Source organism: Stigmatopora argus, chromosome 3 (genome assembly GCF_051989625.1).
Source record: "Stigmatopora argus isolate UIUO_Sarg chromosome 3, RoL_Sarg_1.0, whole genome shotgun sequence".
Taxonomy (NCBI): Eukaryota; Metazoa; Chordata; class Actinopteri; order Syngnathiformes; family Syngnathidae; genus Stigmatopora; species Stigmatopora argus.
In genome coordinates, this window is record NC_135389.1 from 14,744,434 (window position 1) to 14,752,381 (window position 7,948).

The 7,948-nt window shown below is 39.5% G+C and overlaps 1 long non-coding RNA gene across 1 annotated transcript; it reads right to left on the reverse strand.

Annotated features, from left to right (window-relative positions):
• Positions 1 to 555: 555 nt before the first annotated feature.
• LOC144071725 (uncharacterized) lies at positions 556 to 1,333 on the reverse strand. The gene is made up of 3 exons (XR_013299705.1): positions 1,057 to 1,333; positions 678 to 991; positions 556 to 618 (listed from the first exon to the last, which is right to left on the reverse strand). It is a non-coding gene; the product is annotated as an uncharacterized LOC144071725 (long non-coding RNA).
• Positions 1,334 to 7,948: the final 6,615 nt, after the last annotated feature.

Below are 7,948 nucleotides of genomic sequence, written 5' to 3' on the forward strand. Positions count from 1 at the left end.
TTTTTTTAGGAATCAATTGAGCCCAAAACGCCAACAAATGTGTTAGTTTAATGCCAGGTTGAACACACCGTCGACAATTTAACTTTGGGTTCCTTTTCCGTACCGGCTGTGTGCCATATGTGACCAGTTAGCTTAGCATTAGCGGCACGCCGATTTTTCCCATTTGACTTAAAAGGTACGTTGTCTGTTTTCTCTCCCTTATTGAGTCGTGTCGAAAGACTTTTAATTTAATCAAACAAAATCGAGACATTAACGGACAGTTTGCTGGATAAAGGCTCACTCAAAAATGACATCCAGAGGCACGACTTAGTTCCTGGTGTGTTGTATGAAATGATTTTTTCTATCAACATACCAGTCATCAGGAAGGCTCTTCTTCCCATAACCCCACTCAGGTATCATCCAGCAGTTTTAAATGAATTGGTGTTAACAGATGAATAATCTTCTTCCCCTTGGGTGGAATTCTGGAAGAAAAAAAAGGTCAATGTACAATAGATTATGACCAGAAAACATAGCTACCAAGTTAAGTTTTTTTATCAACATCAAAAAGATACTTACCAGGAAGGCCCTTCTTCCCCAAGTGCCATCTGTCCTTTACTCAGTTAGGAGACCTTCATCCCACTGTAAAAGGCAAACATTAAAGCCACAGGAGGGTAAAAAAATTGAAATATTAGATATACCCCTCTGATGACTTTGCTCAGTGGCATGGTGTTCTTTTTGTTTGCTGCAGAAAGACTCAAATGATTTGAGTCTTTATAACAAGTATCTCCAACAGCAGACCTCAGGGGCCCCTATTCAGTCTATTTTCCATCTCCTCCTCCAGACCTAAATCAAATAATCAGGATGTGGGAGATACGGAAAACATACTGGACTGGGACCCTGAGGGATGTTGGTGTCAAAGATTGCCGTCCTCCAATGCTCCCCGTGTCACGCTTTTGGGGAAGTTTGTCTTGTCATCTTTCTTTAGCGTTGATTCGGTAAACTTGGGTGGACCCTTAAGAGAAGCAAGATACAAAATGAGTAGGTTTGGTACACATTACATGAAAATAATAAAATAACCTGAAACACTGGGGTCCTACTTCTTTGGTCTTCTCGTCGATTTTGACAGCTTTCATAGGCGGTCACCTCTTCCACTGTGGCTTTAAACCTCTATAAAACACCATTGTGATTATGCAATTGCTCATTTAACAATTTTGATGCATAAATGACCCATGTTATTTCCAGTCAATAATTTCAAATCCATTCATTTTTTAAGAATAAATATGCCAAAAAGTCATCATTGCGTCAATTTTTCTCTTTTTACACTGAGGGAAAAAATGGTTATTTTACCATAAGTTTAAACATGAGTCAAAAATGACCCCTGTGCAATTGTTGAATGAATGACTCATTTAAGTTTTGTCCAAACCACATTTAAAACTAAAAATGAAAAGCTCCAAGCCCTGATGTCTTCTTTTAAGAAAGTGTAGGGAAAATAAGCCCAGGGTAAAGGTATATGTATATTCTATAAGTGTACTGTTTATTCCTTACACCTCCATTGATGGCAATAGTGTGGATGTGAGTTATCCACAAAGGTTCTTGCTATTAAAAATCAACACCAGACCAGTTAAAGCAGGCGTCGACAATATGCTCCTTTTTGGTCGTTTTGGCCACATTCTTGATGTTTCCCAGCAGTCGGTGCTCGTTGAGGTACTGAAACACACAATGGAATGATTTATTTTTAAACATAAAGAGCTATAGGTAACGCAATGTATCCAACTTGTTAGCAAACATTTTTCGGTTCCATCCACGTGGGGCTACAGCACGCGATCGACGCATGCTCCCGTCAAAATGCACTCTTAAAATGAGAACTGGAGCTTCGAAATCCCCATATAACAACGTACTGAATGCGCTGCATTGTCCGGTAAGAGCTTTATCAGGTCTTTCTTTGGTAAATCGTCACTTTTGCTCTGCTCTGCAGTCCACCCCCGAACTGGCTCCTGACTCATCCGCCATTTTGAAGGTTGCCGACAGCCGCTTGAACTCTGACCCGGTCATGCATATTAAAAAAGTCCGTCTTAAAAATGGCTTTAACAGGAGATCTGCAAGCATATCCATTTCTTCTCCTCCTTCGGCCATTGTGGGTTGACACAACCACTATTTAATCAACACAACAATACATTTGCTTGTGCACTTTGCTACATAGTTTGTTAGCTCTGGCTAGTCTGCTGTAATCACTAGCCAATCATAGTTTGTGAAAGCGATGACATATCCCTACGCCTATGAGAAGGCCTCAGTGTCACCAACTCGAAATCTGATTGGTTAAAGCAACAGTTTTATCCACGGCTATTTTATGCTGTATATTGTGAGGGTCTTCTGGTAGATTTTTGACCCCGGCAACAAATAATGGCTGAAATGTGATTGGTTCAATGCTTAAATATGAAAACACACGCAGCGCAACCAGAGGAAAAGCAATGAAAGGAGGCTGACAGACAATTTGGAATTATTAATGATTCACCAGATCGGATGACAATGTTCACTTGGGAAATGTTTAGGTAGTTCCATACATAAAATATGGGAAAAACTAATGCACCCTAATCTGGAAATGAGTTCAAATACAACATTCGCAAGAATAAATTAAGTAGATTTTTATATTCAAGTTTTTTTGAGAGGACGAGTACATCTAAAAAATGCTGTAATGCATATACTGTATTGTGATTTGAGTACCAAATGTCAAAACCACCAGAAATAGATTAAAGTAAAGGAAACCATTCATTCATCTTCCGTTCTGTTTTAAAACCACAAAAGTACATGCACTAGATACAGAGCAAAAACCCTCAGAGAATGTCGCAGTGACTATACCACATAATGGAGAAGAGAGACAGATATTATTTAATTTGAATAAGTGGCTTTCTTTTGTGGGGCCATGCATTCATATTGCGGGAACTTCCCAAGAAATGAAACACAGTTAAAAAAACTACAACACACAATGAAGGCAATATGTCCCATGATCCAAACAATGTAAATGCCATCAGTGTTCAATGAGGAAATGCAGTGGGGTTTAGTAATTAAATTTGATATAGTATTTGACTTAGAGTAGTAACATATTGAAATCAAATGGGAAATGGCTTTTGTAGAATTTTCTTGCTTCGATTCAGAGAACTTTAGATTGCCTATGTTACGACGTTCGTGCTCCTTTCCTTTCTACTCTTTGAGCTTGGGGGCAAATTGTGAATTTTAAGTCTTCCAACAGGAGCACACAGTCAACGATGAAAAGCAGCCAGTCTTTGGCGTGGGAGGCCAAAAGAGAGGGCGGGGGTGTTTCTGGTGGCACTTATGTGAATCACTGTGACAAGCACACGCGCGACAACTCCAGCCCCCGTCATCTGATCCCATGTCAGCTGTGTTCTGTGTGACTAAGTGACCCATCCTTCTACCTTACCCTTTCAGCTCCTCTCAGGGTGGATGAGTCATTCACTCCAAGCAGCCCAGCAGCTCGCCCCCACAACAGAAGAGTCAATGTCAGATGACATACAAGCAATGGACTGGTCGCCAGTCAATCTCGAAGCACATAGAAAAGGAAACAAATGAAGAGCGTTCGCATGAAAAATACTGTAGAAGTGGAAGTCTTTAGCATTCATTCAGTTTCCGCACGCCTGTTTGTAAATAAGATCAGTTTTTCAGCCCAATAATTTAGGTCATTCATTTTTTGTACCACTTACCCTCACCCTGGGTGGTGCTGGAGCCTATCCCAGCTGACTTCGGGCAAAAGGCAGAGGACACCCTGAATTGGCCAATCGCCAGGGCATGGACAACCATTCACTCCAACCTAGGTACAATTTAGAATGTTCGACCAACCTACCCCGCGTGTTTCCGGGATTTGGAGGAAAACGGAGTACCCGGAGAAAACCTAAGCAAGCCCAGGTAAAACATGCAAACTCCATACAGGAAAGTGCGGACCTGGGATTGAATCCTCCGTCTCATAACTGTGAGGCCGACGCACCAACCACTTGTTCACCGGCCTCAAATCATTTCATTGGTTATTCAAATTCTATTAAGTTCAAGTGATTATAAACTTGGAGCTCTCACTCAAATCATTAAAAAAAATGAAAGAAGAAGATAAAAGCTCTGTCGGGTTGTCTAAAAGGATCTTGTTGGCACGAGTGGGTGTTGTCACGTTGTCTCGACTTCAATGATGAAGAGCCGCCTTCATTTCACTTCCACTTCAAAAAAGGGGGGGAAAGGCGATAGCATTTAAAGAGAGAACGGCCTAACAAAAGCAGGTTTCGTCTTTTGGAGAGTGAAGACATTGGGGACATTTGCTCTTTGTTAGGCGTCACCAATTGACGAGACATCAACACAGCATTCTGATACCTTTTGCCGAGCACTGGACGATCGCTGCCCTTTTTCCACACACTTTAGTAACGGGCATTGAAATATTTCATACCTTCCTTGAATAGCCTTGGGAACTGAGATGGAAGTATGAGGACAAAAACAACCATATAAAGTTAAATACATTCATGCCCCAAACAATCCAACAGAGAATATATTTTTGTTCAATGCAGGGAATGACCAAGATCACGAGCAGCAGAAATAAAGAAGCCCGACATTCATCCTGGGTCATGCAATTATTCAGCATTGCTCCAAGCCTCTTGTATATCTATAGATAAATGATCTTTTGCCATCAAAAGCCCTTTTCATTGTTGATTGAAAGAAAGCTCCCTATTATTGGAATCATTAAAAGGTCTACTGTGGAACCTTGAGATGGTCAATATTTCAGTAACTACATAGGCAGGTTTTTGCTCAAGAAAATAGGATTAATATTACCAAGGTAAGTAATCTACTTACTACTACCACCTACTATGAAGCAGTAGGATTTACTTTGATTTTACATACTTGCGTACAAGTCTATATATTGCATTTTTGTCTTGTTCTCGTGGAATTGCCTGCTCAAAGTAAGAATTTTCTATATGTGCATGTGTGTTTTTCCTCTTAACATTGTTGATCAAACTGATGTGCTGTGGTGTACTGTATACACAAAGAAGGCTATTCTTCTTCTATTCTTTGGCATCCCTGAGGATTGGCCTGTCCAACTCAAACAATAACAAGAACGCCTGTGGGAAACATAACATAGTTGGTTTGTCTTAGCAAGGGTGTTAACTAAGTTAGCACATGATCATATTTGGAACACACTTTCACAAAACAAATTGAGACCGAACAAAAATGCTTGAAAGACTAAGAACCAAAACCACAAAGGAGAAGTAAAGTGTTGGTGATATTTTTTTTTCATCCTTCGAGGATTCGAGGGTTGCTGGAGCCTAACCCAGCTGTCTTCGGGCAAAAGGCAGACTACACCCTGGACTGGTTGCCAGTCAGTCGCAGGGCACACGGAGAGACAAACAACCATTCATACCGCCACCAGCGGGAATTGAATCCACGCCCACCCGTAGCAAAGTCAGGCGAGTGAACATCTACACCACGAAGGTGCCATGATTTTATTTTTTTCACTTTTACCTGTTTAGTGAACCTTTTTCATGTTTTATATATACATATATATATATATATACACACACACACATATATATATATACATACATATATATATATATATATGTATATATGCTTGTGTGAATGTAAAATTGTAAGAAAAATAAACCGTGAAATATGATATGTATGATATGATCAGGATTAGAGCTGAATTCCACACACCACTTTGATCTAATGAGTAAGAAGTTGCTGTTGACTGATGATATTTTCTTTCGTTTGAATTTAAAAACATAATGGTGTCTTTCAAGTCTTCAACCAAAATATTTAGCTTTACTATGTAGAATGTGTGTTGCTGAAAAACAAAAATTGTGGATCAAAGAGGCCCCTGAAGTGTCTAAAGGGTGAAAAATATGAAATAAAGGTCATGGAACAGTGTTCTCGTTATTGATAAGATCTCAAAGCCACAGAAAAAAGGCCACTTTTCAAACAACACCTTTTCTCACACAACATACAAACATAAAAGTAAGAGTGACTCGACTCATAAAAAGGAAAAATGAAAACGTGAAAATAGAAGTTCCGTACACTTGGCGAATGCAAAGAAAACACAAGGTACACATCCTCAATATGTAGTGGAAATTTGAGCTAAAAAGCATTTAATAACCCTCCGCAGTATATTGATTTAAAAAAGCAATGTCATGCAGATACTGAAAAAGTCATGCTAACATACCTTTACATATCACATGCTGTATAAATCCATTAAATGATGACTTAATAACCTTCTCTCTAAATTCAAACCTTTTTCATGAAGGCAGCTGTATATTTCTGCCATGACATAAAAAAAACAAAAACTAAAACTAAATTAACCCATCAGAAAGTAAACAATCCGTACAGGAAAAGCCACATTTGTTAAATGATGGGAACGCCCCAAAACAAACAGCTGGACAGCAACTAAATGGCCTAACGCAACATTCACGTTTGAGGATAAATCAGGAAAAGGAAGAGCTTTTTTCTTTGAACGCGGCGTTAGAGTTAAATATACTTTTACGCCACTGATGGCTTCCATGTGCATGCAGTTGTGCCTGCCCAGTGTCATTGGAAACAGCTGGAAGCCAGCTACTGTTTGCAACAACTCGCCTGCGTTGGTTCCATTCAAAGAAAAAAAAAGATTCAAACTCCATCCTAAGGTCATCTACAGGGTATCTCTGTTTTTTTTCCCTTCTCATTTGGTGAGTTCAATCATCATTTCAAATTTCATGGGGTTCCTGCACGATCTGGATCATTCCAGTCATTGGACAGCCTCAAGCATAGCATTGCTGGGTTGAAGCTGGGGGCAATTTTAGCGCCAGTAGGCTGTCTACCAATTTTGGCTTAAAACAGGGGTGGCGAACAAGCGCCTCCTGGTGAAAATGGATGAGGCTATTTGCTTCTTATCATATTTTGTATATACTATGGCTCTTTGCCTTGTTTCGTGCTTCTCTTATTTTTATTCTCTCTTAAAAAACACTCGAATTCGTCAGGCCCCATTAAAAACAAATAATAAATTATATTTTAAAAAAAATATTTTGGTAAATCAGGGGAAGAAAGTGTTATAGTGAATAATATGGTTTTAATTGTGTGTTTTGGTATTTGTGTCTGTGTGTTTTGGAACCTCACTGCGTAGTGTGGCTCTTTGACTCTCACGGTTTCAAATTTTTGCTCTTTGTGTCTAACTTAGAAGGTCACCTGAATTTATCTACTCTTGTAGTTTGAACCTGGAAAGAGAAACACCATTGGATAAGCCCTGGAGGGTGACTCGTCATGTTTGAGACATATTGTATAAAACATAAATTGATGTGCGTGTCAAATATACCCGAGACGAAGAAATGTTTAAATGATGATGAATTTTCCATATTTGTCCAAATATTTGTCTGCAATTGCTGGCAGCCGCCAATCTTGGATCACGAGTGACGTCCAATCACTGTCTTTTTGTCCAGCAGGACCGCCTTTTCCCACATAAACATGGTCTTATGTTGAAGGCCACCCAAACATGGAGTATGCAATGCAAGGAGCAGAATGAAGCTAATTCCCAACATATGTGCTTGTCGCAACTGAGGCACATGCCAGGAATTGAAAAGGTTGACGTCAACATTTGTCTTTGACTGTCATGAAGAATGATGCAAATAAGTATTTGGTATGCCACCAATTGTTGAAGTTCTCCCACTTAAAAGAGTAAGGCCTGCCATTTTCATCAGAGCTGTCAAAGATGAAATAATAACAATCGTTGATAATAAAACAAAATTCAATGGGTCTGTGAAGTGGTTCGCTGCAGAGCGACATAACAGAACATCAATGTTTGTCAATGTGCTTCTACACAAGGATGTGAGTGGAGAGCAGAAAAGTGTTAATCCTTCAGCTCGTAGGATTTACTTCTCGACACGATGTTTATGTATATACTGCAAATCATTTTTTAGACAACTGCACAGTCAAATATGCTCCATGTGCAGCCCCT